This window comes from Rattus norvegicus, chromosome 9, assembly GCF_021556685.1.
Source record: "Rattus norvegicus strain SHRSP/BbbUtx chromosome 9, alternate assembly SHRSP_T2T, whole genome shotgun sequence".
Classification (NCBI taxonomy): domain Eukaryota; kingdom Metazoa; phylum Chordata; class Mammalia; order Rodentia; family Muridae; genus Rattus; species Rattus norvegicus.
The window spans coordinates 63,266,999-63,285,247 of record NC_141542.1 but is presented as its reverse complement, the minus strand read 5'-3'; the positions used below and the strand labels follow the sequence as shown (position 1 = coordinate 63,285,247).

General features: G+C 39.5%; 1 protein-coding gene and 1 pseudogene across 2 annotated transcripts in view; one reads left to right on the top strand and one right to left on the bottom strand.

Annotated features, from left to right (window-relative positions):
* The window catches only part of Slc40a1 (solute carrier family 40 member 1), a 108,104-nt gene that overhangs the window by 55,948 nt on the left and 33,907 nt on the right, over positions 1–18,249 (top strand). The window lies entirely within an intron of this gene.
* On the bottom strand, positions 8,214–8,744 carry Plp2l1 (proteolipid protein 2 like 1; annotated as a pseudogene).

Here is an 18,249-nt window from a genome sequence, read left to right as displayed (position 1 = left end):
AGCACATAGCTAATTATTATATTTATCCCTATATATATATATGCAGATAATAGTAAGGTTTGCAAAGACCATGGTGAATCATTAGGCATTTTTAATAAATAATAATTTGTCAGGATTAAATGAGACCTAAGATGGTTTTGTTTTCAATGTTAAAAACAAATAAGAGTGATATACAATATGGACTTTAATGAGTATATTACTCAAGCAACATTTAAAATATAATTTTATATCAAGTTCAAGCTTGCTAAATCTTTATTATAGGTACACATGCCTTATAGTAACAAGCTAAATATTATGTTGTGATGGATATTGTATTGTTTGCTAGCATTAAATGTAAATGAAATCAGTCTTCAAAAATCCTTCCAGGAAAATGACTTGGTGGGCATTTTTACATTTTCCTTATAGAAATCTTTTTCTGAAATTCTTTTTGCTACTGTAACCACCTCTGTGCCCATCGCAAATGCTTTTTCTTCTTCAGATATTCCCTAATTTGCCTATTTCATGTATTTTCCATCTTTAAACTTCATTGGTTATTTGTGCGTGTTAAAATACTTTTAGGGGCTGGTTATGTTTCAATCGGTAAAGTTCTTTCTGTGAAAGCATGAGGTCCCAGGTTCTGATTCCCAACACCCACTTAAAAAGCTGGACCCGGAGGCAGAGGTGTATAATTCCTGGGGGCAAAGACAGGCTGCTAAAGTACTTGGTGGCTAATAGTTGTAGAAAATCAATGAGCTTTGGGTTCAGTGAGAGAGTCTCACTCAAAAAATTAGGTGGAGAGGAGGCTCAAGAGGGGCTTGGCAGTTAAGGAGTTAAGGGGACAGCCTGCTCTTATAGAGGACTTGACACCCACAGGGTGGCTCACAGCTGTCAGTAACTCTGACCCTAGAGCATCCAACACCATCTTCTGACCTCCATGACACCAGACACATGCATGCTGGACAGAAAGACAGACAGACAGACAGACATGCAGACAAAACATCCATACACATTAAAAATTTGAAAATTGATTGTAAAAAAAGATAAGGTAAAGAGTGAGACAGAAAAAAACATGTTATACACTAAGATTTTATTAATTTCTTTTAGATACAAGTGCTCATGTAGCCTAGGCTGGCCCTGAACATACTAAACACCAGAAGGCAGTCTTAACCCATATGATCCTCCTGTTTTCCCTGAATCTACATCCTGAGTGTTGGGAGTACAACATGAGCAACCATGCCTGGTTTACATGTTGTGTTCATGCTAGGCAAGCATTCTGCCACCCAGGCTGCACCTCCATCCTGTTTTTAATTATACTTTAACAGTTTAAAATGCTTTGATTAGGGAGCAATAAAATTCTGACTTTGATTAGAAGGAAACAATAGGGTTTTGTTTTTCTACCTGACGTGAGTCAAACTGTAGTAGAGTGTGGGTTATTTACAACTTAGTCCCTGCTCCTGTGCACACCACCTCATCGCTTACTCCTAGGAGTCACCCCACTATTATTTATTGAAGGAATTCACACTTGTATAGGAATTGAATTATTTTCAAAAGTCTTAAGCATAATGAGACATATATTTAGAGGAACTGATTTAAAAAAATAATTATGAATAGTTTGTCTTTTAGAGTTAATTTTCTCAGGAGTGGGAAGACTTCTGGGGATCTTGATGTCCCCAACTTATTTCATGGAGTATGGTTGTTTCCTGCTGATTCTGGGTGTGTAAGTTCACACATGTGCATGCCAAAAGATCTCTTCAGATTTACCTAAACAGAGTTCAAGTCAAATTGGTCTTGAACTTAATCCTCAATCTGAGGGTCTACTATATTACTTCTTTTTTTACCTTAAAATTTAGCTTTAGTGTAAATATTTTGTTAATATTTTTTAAAATGCAAGTAGCCACACAAAGACTTTCAGAATTACAACCTAGAATCTAGATCTGGGGTTGAGGGGGTGGGCAGCAAGTAGGGGAATGGAGTGGTGGGAAGGTGGGGGATGGGAGGATAGGAGGTGGGTGATGGGAGTGGAGATGAGGGGTAGCTCAGTTGGAAACCTGCTTGCCTAGCCAGCACCACATAAAAGTAAACCTGGTGATATTCCCCTGTAGTCCCAGGACTTAGGAGGAAGGAAGTAGATCAGAAGTTTTATATCAGGCTAGAAAGATGGCTCTGTGGTTAAGTGCATGGACAGCTCTTTCAGATGCTCTGAGTTCAATTCCCAGCAACCACGTGATGGCCCACAATCATCTGTAATGGGAACCAGTGCCTTCTTCTGGCATGACTGAAGATGAGCTAGCTATAGTGTACTCATATGTAAAATAAAAAAGTAGATTTATAAAAAAAAGTTTTATATCATCATTGGCTACGGGAGTTTGTGGAAGCCTGTGATATTGAGACTGCGTCAATAAGAAACAAATAAATTACAGTGAAGCTTTCTTAGACTGAGTATAATATTAAAAAAAAGATATTAGAGACATATTTTTAGCACTTGCGATTACTTTAGATTTTGAAAGGGTGAAGGAGTAATCTGCTGCAGTCAGAAGAGTCTTTAAGCACAAAGATGAAAGATAAGAATGAATAATGATATTCCTCAGTTGATAGCAGTAACATGACACATTTATAGGAAGACTTCAATGCACACTGGATATGTGAAACACTCCAACTGGCAGCGGTTTTCCCAGGTGACCAAATGGGCAAGAACTGAAACTATACATAGACTGACCCTGGGCTCCAACTACATAGGTAGCAATGAATAGCCTAGTAAGGGCACCAGGGGAAGGGGAAGCCCTTGGTCCTGCCAAGGCTGGACCCCCAGTGAACAGGATTCTTGGGGGGAGGGTGGTAATGGGGGGAGGATGGGGAGGGGAACACCCATAAAGAAGGAGAGGGGGAGGGGCTAGGGGGATGTTAGCCTGGAAACCGGGAAAGGGAATAACAATCGAAATGTAAATAAGAAATACCCAATTTAATAAAGATGAAAAGAAAAAGAAAAAAAAAAGTTCAGAGAACAAGTTACCAACATAACTTGAATTTTAGTCTCTGGCTAATCCTTTTTTATATAGCTACATATGTTCACACTCTTACAGAGGACAGTTTGCTAATTAATCAACATCTATTGAGTACTGACCACATATGAAGTACTACTAACAGGTGCTGGGTCCCTGAAGTTGAGTAAGTCTAGCTTGTATCTTCAAAAAAGCTTGGAGTAAGTCACCCAACAGTGGAATTGGCCAAGTGGTTAATTCTAGAAAGGGAGCAGGCTTGCCTGTTTTACCTTGGTTACATGGTGGCAGTTTGTCATAAAATTATCTTTATTTATTTTAAAACTAGATTTGCTTAGGCTGCTTGCTTACCATACACCGAAACTACAAGCGCATGTGGATATTTGAGTAGTATTGTAATCTAGCAATTTTATTTTGATGCAAAGGCATAGAAATGTTCTTCTGGATGCGTTCGCATGTTCAATTGTTAACAGAATACGCTGCCTGTTCCACTTTAAAGTTCCCTTTTGAAAACTACAATGACAGCTGGCTCTGAGCCACATAGTTCTTGCCTCTATATGCTCTCTGGCTTCGTCTCTTACATGTGTGCCAATTCCTCCCTTTGAAGATCAAAAGTTCTTATAAAACTGCTTCCTTTTTTTTCTGTGAGATCTGTCCTATGATGACCTGTTAATTCCTTGCCTCCCAGACAGATTCCTAGGTGTAAGGATTGAATACTCCTCAACCATCATATTCCCTCATGCCTCGGGCTGCAGCATGTCCCTTCAGCTTCCATAAACACCACACATAAGCTTCCAGAAAGGATGAGTGCACTACCCACCAACAGTGACGCTGAGACAGTGCTTTTCGTTGCCCGTCAACGGTTTGCATTGTGGGTCGTTGCTAGATTGCCCCTGCCCAGTTAAATGGACTCTACAGATGCTTGTGAGTTATCTGTACAGCGGTTGCCAGCAGGAGCAGCGAGGACAGCGCCATGTTTGCGGGGTCCTGGAGTGTGCTTTGGTTCTTACATTTTAACGGTGTTCTTGTCATGCTGGAAATCTTTATTAATTCAGAAAAGATGATGTGGGTGCTAAAGTTCAGACCTCAACAGCTCCTGACTCCTATTTTACAGGCTATGGGCCCTTCTCCCATTCTCTGCCGGGTGCTGAGGATTCTCAGTTGCTGCTAAACAAGCTTCGGCCCAAGCTGGTGATGGTTAATTCCCCACCTGCATGACTGGCTGTCGCTTTCCTCCTCCAATGTTTGTTGGGACAGTTATTAAAGGTTCTGTTCTTCATAGAAGTAATTAAAATCATTTTTGTTATTTTTTTTCTTAGCTGAAAGCAGAGAATAAAGGAGGCAATAAAGCAGGCAGGTAATATGCCCTAGTAACAGAAATGGCCAGCATGTGAGTAAGGTTTTCAATAAAAATTTAATTTTTATTTTGGGTATTCTTCAGGCTTTACAATTAGGCAATTATGCAGCTACAATTATGCAGAGATGTTTGTTGACAGTTGGCGAAGATGTGTCCCTTCTCAGTTCAGCTTGATACCAGCTTCACGAATGTCCTGAATTCCAGCCTCTCCCAGCCTATTTGGTTGCCTTAAGGTTTATGGGAGATAAAATCATGTGTTTACTTGTGTATCAGTGCCATGGAGGTTGAAGGACAGGTTTGGATGTTGCTCCTCAGGTGTCACAGCTGTGAGTAAATGAGTATCCAACTTGTGGTCTGCCTAGAATCTACAGAGAACAGGTACAGTATAAAATTGGCTGAGTATTATGACAGATATACAGGTTGTGTGCAGTCCTGTGGTCACACTATCACGTTACTGGTTTTAGAAGTCTGAACTGCACTATGACCAAATAGCATACATTCTCTATGTTTAACTTGAGATAAGTTCTTCCACTGGTCCGAGGCTTTTAAGAAGTAGTGATATTATCCTAAAGGTCAGGTTCTTTTATACTTAAGCACTTGGTAGTCAAATTCCAAGTGACTAACGCTATCTCCACAATGGAAGTAGCAAGCTGTCATTGTATCTGCAGAATCACTGTGACTCTCTTTGTGGTTATTGTGGTGGTGGCTTTTTTGTTTTCTTTAAGCAGAAATCTCACTAACTCGGGCTGGCCTGGTATTCCTTGCATAGCTTGGGCTGTCAGAAAACTCACAGCTATTCTTCTGCTTCAGTTCCACAACACTGGGTTTATAGACATGAGTCACCATGCCTTGCTTTCTTCATATGAATAAGCATTAAATTTGAGGCATAGGAGAGATGGCTGTGGTTAAAAGCACTTCTTGCTCTCCAGAGGACAGGAGTTTGGTCCCCACCACCATGTTTATGCCTCACACACAGCTATAACCTAAGTTCCAGAGGATCCTACACCCTCTTTGTCTCCTCCCAACACATGGGAGGTATACAGTCATAAGAACACAAACACATAAACAAATAAAAAATATTTAAAAGGTCGAATTTAAGGTGTTAACCTCTCTTTCATAATTCTCCAGGTACTTAAAAGATAAACTGAAAACCAATGCCAAAAAGGTATAACACAACTCACAACCTCTTGCACTGAGGGATCATTTATTGGCCAAGGGTTTAGTTGCTTACGTTTAAAAGCTCAGCTGAGACTCCCCCTGGGGTTATAAATTCCAATTTCCTAGTCTATAACATAGGCATAACAGTCACACATCATGAGATTTACTGTGACAACTGAGTGAATTAGAATTCGGTATGAAAGAGCAGCAGGGAAATAGCAAGTGCTCTGCGTTCGCTGTTACTTTTGCTTTTGTAATGATATCATTCTTGCTGGAGCCAAGGCATGCTGGTTGACACTACTGATTTCATTTGCAGAGAGGAAAGTTCCTTATGAGGAGGAATGAATAGCCCTCCATCCTGCTTCTATCCAACACCATGTTATCTGTAACAGCACACTAATAAGAGTTAGGTAGTCTAAAGAGAGATTCTGTATAACTGTGGTCAAATAAAACTACTGCCCTACCCTTCCTACCCCCTTAAGCGGTTGTGTGTCAAGCAGAGCTCTGTTACTGTTAATCTGCTTGCTTGTTTTTAGTGCTAGAGTTACATCAGGGCCTTAAACCATGCCAAGTAAGCAAAGCATCACTCTGGCTCCACCTCCACACCAGGAACCTCTTTTTCTTGAGAAGTGCTTGTGTTGACAACCAACCAACTAACCAACCCACTAAATAAGCAATCTGTCCCCCACTCCTAGTTTATCCTAGTCTGCCTTCTTAGTATGGTTCAACTCCTTTGGAAATAAGGGTTAATCTCCGTTAAGAACCTTTCCATGTCCTAGAAAAATCCTAACCATATTTAAGTTTGGCTCTAGATCTCAGCACATTATTGTGGGGTTTTAGACATCTAAGACACAGCTCTGTAAAACTGTACTTTAAGATTCCAGATGGGCTACCATTACTGAATATATGGGTAGTAAAATATTTAATGGCAAGAAAAGGCTTCTGAACACAACAATCAGAAATTAATTCAGAATCAAACATGTAATGAACCTTTGTGTTTCTTTCAGTGCTTGCTCGTGTTGTTTTATGCTATTTCACTGTGGCCTGGGTTCTGAGCACATGTGCACTTGGCACTGTGCAGGCTGCCCTGCCATGTAGTGTCAATGAAGACTACCTGGAGCTCCTTTCATAAGCTATGAGACTATTTTCCTTCTTGAATACAAAAGTTTTAATGTTGTTAGGCAAATAAAAAGGACCAGCACTTCAGATGAAGTTAATTTTAATTATGCAATATTGTAAACCTTCCTTGAAACTTAAGTGTATGCACTTAATGTTCTTTCCACAGTATCTGGTATTTGATATTAAGTATAGATTAACATTAACCAAAACCTGATTATTCCAAAGAACTCTTATTACAATGTATTTCTGGAAAGCAGAAGACAAAACTGAGATGAATTTGCTTCCAGTATATGCTCTCACTGTGGTTGTGTCCCACCCTAAGTCATAGCAAGGCCTGGGAGAAGCCAAGACGTACTTCTTCCTGAAGAATCATCTTAATTATGACCCATTGCCGTATTCATTTTCTCAGATTATTTTAACTAATTACTACAGGGCAGATGGGTTAGGACCATGGAAATATATTATCCTGTGCCTCTGAAGGCTAGAAGTCAATGTCATGATGAGAAATAGCTTACCTGCTGGATGTAAGGGAACTCCATCCTGTTCTGCTCATATCTGATACTGGTAGGTATCGTTGTTGTTAAGCCCTGCTTTTTCCTTCCTATTTGTTCATGTTTTTGTCTAATTTTTTCTTGTTTTTACGTGCATAACAATGCCAACAAATTAAGGACCTGCCTCCTTTCAGTCAGACTTTTAAAAATGTATTACATTATCCTTTATTGAACATTTAGTCTTTTCTCATACAGTATATTCGGATTACAATCTCCCCCTTCCATTCCTCCTAGTTTCTTCTCACCTCTCCAGATCCACTCTCTTTGTGACCCTCATCAGAAATGAACAGGATTCGAAGAAATAACATGATAAAAGTAAAAGATAACAAGATGAAGCATAAACTATCATATCAAAGTTAGATGCAGAGGGGAAACAGGAGAGGTAACACGGAGGCAACATAAACGATCCATTGCCATGCATCTCTACATAGTTACAGGTAGTTATAAATATTTCTTTTTTTTTTCTTTTTTCGGAGCTGGGGACTGAACCCAGGGCCTTGGGCTCGCTAGGCAAGCGCTCTACCACTGAGCTAAATCCCCAACCCCAAATATTTCTTTTTTATAGACTTTAATAATACTTTTTATTGTTTATTTAACCCTTCATAGCTCACCCCACACAGAGAAAAAAGGTTCTTATTTGTAGTGGGTAACTCATTTTGTAGCTTATGTGGGGAATATGGTTCAAGCAGAACTCATGTCTGGCTGCTGGTACTTCAGAGCAAAGGGGAATCTAGACACACCCATAAAGTGGGTTGATTGGCAGGCTGGAAGACAAAGCTCCCAAAAAAGACACTTTAACAGGGATGTAGCTCAGTAGAGAGTGCTTGCCCAGGAGGCACACAGCTCTAGGTTCAATCTCTTGTACCATAAGCAGTGTCCATGGGGTCAGAGGATTACTGGAGAGTTGTGGAAACCAGAGGAGGTATTGTTTTGGAGACAGGATCTCACTGTGTAGCCCTGGCCTCAGACTCAGAGATCCTCCTGCCTCTGCCTCCTGAGTGCTTGGATTAAAGGCATGCACCATCACCACCGCCTGACAGGAGGAAGTTTTTGATGGAGGAGCTATTAACAGGTAGCAGAGACAACCGAAAGACGATCATGGGCCATTTGTGGGGTCAGTAGGAGATGCTGTATGTCTTTGCTGCTTTAGAGGGAAGGTGATATATGCATCATAACCAAAGAGCAATGTAGCCAACAAGCCCAGCACCCCAGCGACGAATATGGAGCTGCCTCTTCCTTCTACAAGGACAACAATGGAAGTGATCAGGTACAGGATGGCTATGAGGGATCTGAAGAAATCGGTCCAAGGCCAACTGATGAATGATATCTTGGAGTGCAGGTGACACACGTAGAAGACAAATAAGACAGCAACAAAGATCATCTCAATCGCCAACAGGGAGGAGTAGGCCGATGTAGACGCACTGAAGCAAATCAAAATCACCAGGCACAGTATAATCTCAACAAACAGGAGAATTCCCTTTTTGCTGCGCGAGAAGCTGGTGCAGGCTAACCAGCAGCCGGGAGCCGAGAGACGCTCAGAGTCCGCCATGGTGTGTGCTGGAGTCCTTGGGACGCAGAAGCTCTGCTTTCTGGCTCTCGGGTTCGAGATCGCTGCACATCCACGTTATGAATATTTCTTCAGGGATGGATTTCTATAGGTCAATGTGTCTTATCTAGGTAGGTGGTTTATATCCTTATCAATTGGTTGTGAGTTTATTGTGTGGATGTATTGTGGACTGGGAATTTAACATATAAATCTGGTTGAAAAAATACAGTTTATTGAGTCCTGATTTCACTGGTTAGTTGGGAATTTATACTTTAACTACCAGGGGGCAGTTGTTGGGAGTGTGAGCAGAGTCTGTGGCAGGCTGTGGCAGGGAGCTGTGACAGGCCAGCTCATGCTGGACTTCTAGAGCCCTGATTTTACCAGGTAGCTGGAACCAGAGAGTTCACAGCTAGCAGAGAGCTGCCAGGAAAGAGGCTAACCAGAGATAAATTATGGTTAGTTCCATGTGGCCCTCTGGTGCTGGAACTAACTCCAGGAAAGGCGCCATGCTGGAACAGCTGACAGCTGCTTGGGTCTGAGAGTACTTGGGGGCAATGTGGAGCTGCCGAGATAAAAGTACCCTACAGTGCCATGTGGTCCCATGGGTGCTGGCACGAGCCCAGGATAAAAGGTAAAACGTTACTATTTTCTAATATATACTGCAACACATCTCAGTGGATTTTTCTCTTTGACAAGTATGTCGTATCCTTTCCTGTCTCTTCTGATTAAGTTTGGTGTGAAGCATCTTTTGCTATATATTAAAGTGACTACACCAGCTTGTTTCTTAGGCCCCTTCTTTGGAATATCTTTTTGCAACCGTTTACCTTGCGGTAATTTCCATCATAATATGAGACATGTTTCTGGGATGCAGCACCAGGATGGATCCTGTTTTGGCATCCATTCTGTCAGTCTGTGCCTTTTCATTTGGAGAATTGAGACCAATGGTATTCAGAGATATTAATGACCAATGTTTGCTGATAGTGAGTGTGATGATTGTAGTGTGTGTGTGTGTGTGTGTGTGTGTGTGTGTTGTTCCTTCTTTAGCTTTTGCTATGTGAGATTATTTGTTTCCTGTGTTTTTAGCATCCCTGAGTTGAAGTTGTCCTAGCATCTTCTGTAGGGCTGGATTTATAGATAGACATTGTTTGAATTTATCATGAAACATCTTATCTTCTCCATCCATGGTATATTATTCCATATATATGTATATATACACATATGCATACATATGTATTATGCATATATATACAACACATTATATATATATGTGTATAATATATGTATTATATATATATATATATATATATGTATGTATAATGCATTAGTCTGGGCTGGCGCCTGTGGTCTCTTAGAGTCTGAGTTTGCACAGCACATCTTTCCAGGCCCTTATGGCTTTTAGAGTCCTCGTTGAGTAGTCAGATGTCATTCTAATAGTTTGGTCTTAACTGTTATATAGTCTTTTCCCCTTGCAGCTTTTAATATTCTTTCTTTATTTTGTATATTTAGTATTTTGATTATTATGTGGTGAGGACATTTTCTTTTCTGGCCCAATTTATTTAGTGTTCTGTATGCTTTTTATATCTTGATAGGCATCTCCCTCTTTAGAAACTTTTCTTCTATGACCTTATTGAAAATATCTTTTGAGTGGGACATTGGTATTACACACCTTTGATCCAGCACTCAGGAAACAGAGGCAGGTGGATTTGTTTGATTTTGAGGCCAGTCTGGTATATAGAGCAAGTTCTAGGACAGCAGGGCCACACACAGAGAAACCCTGTCTCAAAAATATCAAATAAATAATGAGTAAATTAATAAAAATATTTTCTGGGCCTTTGAGCTGGGATTCTTCTTCTTCCTCCTTCATTACTATTATTCTTAGGTTTAGACTTTTCTTAGTTACCCCAGATTTCCTGGATGCTATATGTCAGAAGTTTTAAAGAAACATTTTATTTGACCATACTGTCCATTTTTTTTATCATATTTTCACTGTCTGAGATTCTCTCCTTTATGTGTTTTATTCTGTTGGTGAAGTTTTCTTCTGTAGTCCCTGTTTGAACTCCTAAATTTCCATTTCCAGAATTCCCTCTGTTCTTGTTTCTTTATTGGTTGTATTTCCATTTTCAGGCCTGAGGAATTTTATATATTTCAACTCTTTATGCTTTCTTGGATTTCTTAAAGGAATGTATTAATTTCCTCTGATTTTTGTTTTTTTTCCCTGGGATTATTTAAGGGATTTATTAATTCTGAGGACCTCTATAATCTTCTATATGATAATAGGTCTCAGCACTGGTTTCTGTATTTGTTTTGTTAGATGGGTGACCCCACCCCCTTGGTTTCTGTTTCCTCTCTTGATTTTCAGAAAGCGTGATGATTTATGTTTGTTGTCTCTTTACCTGATCTGCCCAGCTGATGCATTCACAGGAATGTTAGCGGCTTTTTAATGAATGAAATGTTTGTTGAAGTTCTCCTTTTAATCCAGCTAGCTCCTAAATAATTGAGACTAGACTATTATATTTATTTAACAAGCTTTAAGGGCACAACAACTGATCAATATTACTCTATTTTAACCCTCTAAAATAACCTGTCTACCTCACAGTCAAAATCTAAGTGATACTTTCATTTTAGTACTGATCTGGCTCTCTGAGATCCAGTTCTTTTCTCATGGTTTCTCCTGGACTCTGTCTCCATGGCAAATCCCCACTTCCTTTTTCCTTCTCTCTTTCCTTTGCTGGGAGGAAGTCCAGCCGTATTCTATCCCCTCTTCTGTCATTGGCTAGTCAGCTTCTTTATTGACCAATTAGGGAATAATTTGGGAGCAATGTTTTGAAACCAGATATGGGACACATAAATCAGCATTTCAGTAGTGCAAGAATAATCTTTACAAAGTGCATAATAACACTATGCCTACACAGGGAATTCCTGCTTGTTGGAGGTTGCGATACTGGGATGAGTTCTGGGAGAGAAGGTTGGAGAAGGTCTTTGTGATATCTTGGGGATAGTGTCAAAGAGAAGAGGGAGACCACAGGAAATTCTTGCTGTGGAGCTGGTGGTAAGAATTGAGGAATTGGATCTCAGGATCAGTAGAAGAAGTGTGGCTTCACTTTTAGCTTCCTTGTGTTAATATTGAGATATGAAAGAAAAACATGTTCCACAATTTTGGGTCAAATTTTAAGCAAGCTTTAATTAAATACTGGCCATGAAGGACACTGAACAGGTCTACCTTTGGGTTCCCAGGAAGTGACCATGAATCATGTTTTTCAGGGTCTTAAAAAGGCAAAACCTGTAATTCATACCATTTCACATCAGGTCCAATCAGTGGCAAGCATACATCCTGCCGTGCTGCTAATGTACCTACATACAGTCAAGTATATCTGATGTAGCAGTTTCAAACAAACTTGTTTAGGGAAGTAAAAACATGTGATGTGTTATTTTCCCCAACTACAATTTCCAGCATCCCAGGAAGTTATCTTGTCCTTGAATATGTTTACAGGTTAAAGTTGACTTTTCCAGTCCCCTCTTGAGTTGTATCCTGAGTTAAATTCTTGACTCGGTGATGGGTACCTTTTTATATTGGGATCTAACAACGATTAGCTTAATGGTACCCAGATAGGAATTATGATGTTGTTAAAGCATCAGTGGTACAGGAGCCAACAGTAATTAGCAAATGCAGAAAGGTCAAACTCGAATGACTGACATCACAGATACTATCTAGAAGGAGCCTGGAAATGGATGTGGCACCAGCAATATTTATTTCATCTCATGTCCTTTTTGCAATGTTTCTTTGTGTATAACCAAATTATAGTTGTAAATGGTTTGTATAGAAACATTAAATTTTTTTACCTCCTTGTTCTGCCTAAAGAAGGCCAAGGGCTTATTATATTGTATGGAACTATTTTAGTTAACAAATCTACTTGATAAATCAAGCCCCCTTTCTCGTTATGCCAATCAGCATTATTGGTAGACATTTTGTTTCCAGACAGTCTTCTTTTGACTTAGCATTTCAGCCTGTTAAGAGACAAGGGAAGGAGGACTTACTCTCTTCTGTACCTACTTCCCGCTGAAATTAGGATGTTGTCAGGATCCAGTAAGGCTGGAATGCTAGTCAAAGGCTTGGCATTTGGGCATTCATCAGAAGTATCTGCTTAGCTGACCCAGCTGAAGAAACAGGGAACAACTTTGTTGGCTGCACTGGTTCACTACAGCTGTCAACAACTCCAGATTGCAGTTGTTCGCAGGCCACAGCGATTCATGGATGGAGTCTCTCAGCCAAGGGGACATTTTCTGAGACAGATATAAACTAGGGACAGAAGGTATAGTTTAGAGATTTGGAGGAAAATTTTACATTCGAAAATTTCAGGCCCATAGACTTAATAACTAGGGGAACAGGAGGAGTCCCAAGACCAGGAGGGAGAGGAATCCCATTCTCAGGAATAGACAGGTAGGGACACTGTATTTATCTGGAGTCTGACCTGTGACAGGTAGAGCCAAGATTTATGGTTCCCTTGACTCCCCAAAGCTTACTTGAATATTCTTTATTTAAGAAAAGAGATAAAAGTTTTAGCAATATTAACATTACCACTGTTTGTGATCTGTACTAAAATCCACATATAAAACAACTAAATAGACTTATACTTTTGAGCTCTAGCCGAAACTACAGCTTTAGGTTAAAAAGTATAAACATTTTTCTTCTCTTGTGAGAGCCAGATGTAGTTTTCAGTCTGATGAGAAGCTCCTTTAAATCTATACTTAGAAAATAACCAAAGGAAATTTAAAATTTTGAGTTCCTGACTCTGTAGTAAGTAGTCAGTGTTCTGTCACCTTATCAGAACTCCATTGACAAACGTTAAGCCTCTGGACGTTTGAAATCTTAGTGTAACAATAGCACAGAGGTCTGTTTTCACATTTTCTATTTTTTATATCTCAAACCATTTTAGACTGTTAGAATTTATATAGATTTTAAACCCTTTGGTTTCCATCTAATCATTTACTAGAAACAAGTGTAGTTATTATTGAGAGCAGGTCTCAAAAGGCACATTCTTTCTAAATAAATGAACAGTAAAAAGTTACATCTGAAACCTGTTTATCCTTTAATGATAAGCCTGTTACCAAGGCAAACCTGTCAGTCTTTTCTTAGAGACATAGTAGCTCTAAATGAACTAACAAGGTGGTTGCAATCTTGAGCAGAGGAGTTGTTTGGGTTCCTGCTGCCAAACTGACAAAGCTATAGTTTACCTAGTCATCAATGGCATCAGAGATCTGAGATAAATTATAGCAGGAAGTATAATACAAATGGCCTATCCATCAAAATGATGGAGACCAGTCCATTACCTAGACAGTTATCCCGGGCTCCATGGCTTCATTTGGGGCCAAAGGTACCAGGGGAGCATAGGTCTTCAGCCACCAAACCCAGAAGATAAGAGGCTTGCCTGTGGTGAAGAAACATGATGAGGGGGACCTGACCTTATTCTGTCTAGGCAGTGGGGCAATCAACTCTCCATGGTCCTGCTTGTCCACAGATCCTGGAAGCAGCCCAGGCAGTGGGGCAGTCTAGCCCAGTATTTAGGGTTACCACATTACAGGTGTAGTCATTGTCATTGCACCCCATTACTCTTTTGGAGATCTTGGGGTCACCTCTATGATCTAGAGATCACTGTTGTCATAAGTGTTTTAATTAAACTTAATAAATTCAATAAAATAAATTCCATACTCAGCAGCTATCTGGAAGTTTGAGACCATTATCTATTAAGTATATCTAAACAAAACAAACCCTTGCTTGTTTTTTTTTTTTTTATTCTTTTTTTTTTTTCGGAGCTGGGGACCGAACCCAGGGCCTTGTGCTTGCTAAGCAAGTGCTCTACCACTAAGCTAAATCCCCAACCCCCCCTTGGGTTAAGCTATACCTTGAAAACATATATTGGAGGCTAAATCAGGCTTTTTTTTCTGTAATTAATTACATTAGTACTTAGCACGACTACAAGGATAATTCTGAATATATAAAGGGTTAATCTTTAATAGCTTATATTAACAAGTAAGAATTTCAAAATTGAAGCTCCTTTTCATATTAAAATGCAATTTAAATCCTGACTATAATTCATACAGAGATCAGCAACTGTGCTTTCCTGGTTCTTGCTTAGTACACCATTATAGAATATAACAGTTTCTTGTATGAATCAGTTTACTAAGATAGCAACGTCTTAACAATGCTAGCAAAAACAAAGAGGTTAGACATACATTCCTTTTTTTTCTTTTTTGTTATTGTATATTTTTTATTTAAATTTCAACTGTTATCCCCTTTCCTGGTTTCCCTATATAAAACCCCTATCTGATCCCCCTCCCTCTTCTTCTATGAAGGTGTTCCCCCTCCCCAACCACCCACTCCTTCCCACTTCCTCACCCTGACATTCCCCTACACTGGGGGTTCCAGCCTTGGCAGGACCAAGGGTTTCTCCTCCCATTGGTGGCCAAGAAGGTTATCCCCTGCTACATATGCAGCTGGAGCCATGGGTCAGTCCATGTGTACTCTTTGGGTAGTGGTTTAGTCCCTGGGAGCTCTGGTTGGTTGGCATTGTTGTTCTTACGGAGTTGCAAGCCCCTTCAGCTCCTTCAATCCTTCTGCTAACTTTCTTTGTGGGTCTTTGTGTGGTAGGTAAAAGTTTAATTGTGGTTTCATAGAAGAAATTGGGTAGTGCTCCTTCTGTGTCTATTCTGTGGATTTGTTTGGACAGCATTGGTATTAGGTCTTCTATGAAGGTAGATCGAATTGTTCATTAAATCCATCTGGTCCTGGGCTTTTGTTGTTGTTGTTGTTGTTGTTGTTGTTGGGAGGCTTTTAATAACTGCTTCTATTTCTAGGATTTATGGGACTGTTTAGGTAGTTTATCTGATCCTGATTTAACTTTGGTACCTGGTATCAGTCTAGAAAATTGTCCATTTCATCTGATTTTCCAGTTCTCTTAAATATAGGCTTTTGTAGTAGGATCTGACGATTTTTTTTAATTTCCTTAGATTCTGTAATGTTTCCCTTTTTGTTTCTGATTGTGTTAATTCAGATACGTTCTCTGTGACCTCTTGTTAGTTTGACTAGGGGTTTATCTATCTCAAAGACTCAGCTTCTTTTGTTGATTCTTTGTATAGCTCCTTTTTGTTTCTATTTGGTTGATTTCAGCTTTGAGTTTGATTATTTCCTGCTATCTATAACTCCTGGGTGTATTTGCTTCTTTTTGTTCTAGAGTTTTTAGGTGTGCTGTGAAGCTGCTAGTGTATGCTCTCTCCTGTTTCTATTTTGGAGGCACTCAGAGCTATAAGTTTTCCTCTTAGTAGTGCTTTCATTGTGTCCCATAAGTTTTGGTATGTTGTGATTTAATTTACATTATATTCTAAAACATCTTTATATTTTTTCTCCCCTGACCAAGTTATCATTGAGTCAAGCATTGTTCAACTTTCATGTGAATGTGAGTTTTCTGTCATTTTTGTTGTTATTGAAGTCCATCCAGCCCTAGTCCATGGTGATCTAATAGGGTGAGTGGATTATTTCAATATTCTTTTATCTGTTGAGGCCTGTTTTGCAACTCATTACATGGTCAATTTTGGAGAAGGTGCCATGAGGTGCTGAGAAGAAGGCATATTGTTTTGTTTTAGTATGAAATGTTTTATAAATGTTTGTTAAATCCATTTGGTTCACAAATTCTGTTAGTTTCTCTATGTCTCTGTTTTGTTTCTGTTTCTGTGAGGTGCAGTGTGTGCTTTGATCTTTAGTAAGGTTTCTTTTATGATTGTAGGTGTCCTTGCATTTGGAGAATAGATATTCAGGATTGAGAGTTCATCTTGGTGGATTTTTCCTTTGAGGAATATGAAGTGTCTTTCCTTATCTTTTCTAATAACTTTTGGTTGAAAGTCCATTTCATTCGAGATTAGAATAGCTACTCCGGCTTGATTCTTGGGACCATTTGCTTGGAAAATTGTTTTCCAGCCTTCTACTCTCAGGTACTGTCTGTCTTTGTCACTGAGGTGTGTTTTCTGCATGCAGCAAAATGCTGGGTCCTGTTTAGGTATCCAGTCTGTTAGTCTACATGTTTTTTGTTGACGGGGATTGATGTTAAGAGATATTAAGGAATAGTGATGGGTGTTTCCTGTTATTTTTATTATTAGAGGTAGACTTACGTTTCTGTGGCCATCTTCTTTTGGGTTTGTTGCAAGAAGATTACTTTTTTGCTTTTTCTAGGATATAGTTTCCCTCCTCGTGTTGGAGTTTTCCATCTATTATCCTTTGTAGAACTGGATTTGTGGAAAGATATTGTATAAATTTGGTTTTGTCATGGAACATCTTGGTTTCTCTGTCTATATTAATTGAGAGTTTTGCTGAATATAGTAGCATGGGCTGGCATTTGTGTTCTCTTAGGGTCTATATGACATCTGCCCAGGATCTTCTGGCTTTTATAGTCTCTGTTGAGAAGTCTGGTGTAATTCTGATAGGTCTGCCTTTATATGTTACTTGACCTTTATCCCTTACTGCTTTTAATATTCTTTCTTTGTTTTGTACATTTTGGTGTTTTAACTATTGTGTGATGGGAGGAATTTCGCTTCTGGTCCAATCTATTTGGAGTTCTGCGGGATTTTGTATGTTTATGGGCATTTCTTTCTTTAGGTTAGGGAAGTTTTCTTCTATAATTTCATTGAAGACATTTACTGGCCCTTTAAGTTGGGACTCTTCACTCTCTTCTATACCTATTATCCTTAGGTTTGATCTTCTCATTGTATCCTGGATTTCCTGGATGTTTTGGGTTAGGAGCTTTTTGCATTTTACACTTTCTTTGATGGTTGTGTCAATGTTTTCCGTGGTTTCTTCTGCCCCTGAGGTTCTCTCCTCTATCGCTTGTATTCTGTTGGTGATTCTTATGTCTATGACTCTTGATCTCTTTCCTAGGTTTTCTATCTCCAGGGTTGTCTCCCATTGTGATTTCCTTATTGTTTCTATTTCAATTTTTAGATCCTGGATAGTTTTGTTCAATGCCTTCACCTGCTTGATTATGTTTTCCTGTATTTCATTAAGGGATTTTTTTTGTATCCTCTTTAAGGGCTTTTATTTGTTTACCTGAGTTGTTCTGTATTTCTTTAAGGGAGTTATTTATGTCCTTCTTAAAATCCTCTATCATCATCATGAGATGTGTTTTTAAATCCAAATCTTGCTTTTCCATGTGTTGATATATCCAGTATTTGCTTTGGTGGGAGAACTGCGCTCTAATGATGCCCAGTAGTCTTGGTTTCTGTTGCTTAGGTTCTTGCCCTTACCTCTCACCATCAGGTTGTCTTTGATGTTAGCCGCTCTTGCAGTCTCTGATAGTGGTTTGACCTAAGCCTGTGTGTCATCACTCCTGTAGATCTGTTTCACCCTGCGGGATCTGGGTACAGAGAGCTGAGGGACCAGATCAGCTCTGGGCACCAGCATAAACTAGAAGGGTCCTGTCCCAGACTACTTCTGGGTTTTTGTGTCCTGAGGGCTCCAGGCTAGTCGCTCGGAGCAAAGGAGTTGGTCTTACCTCTGCT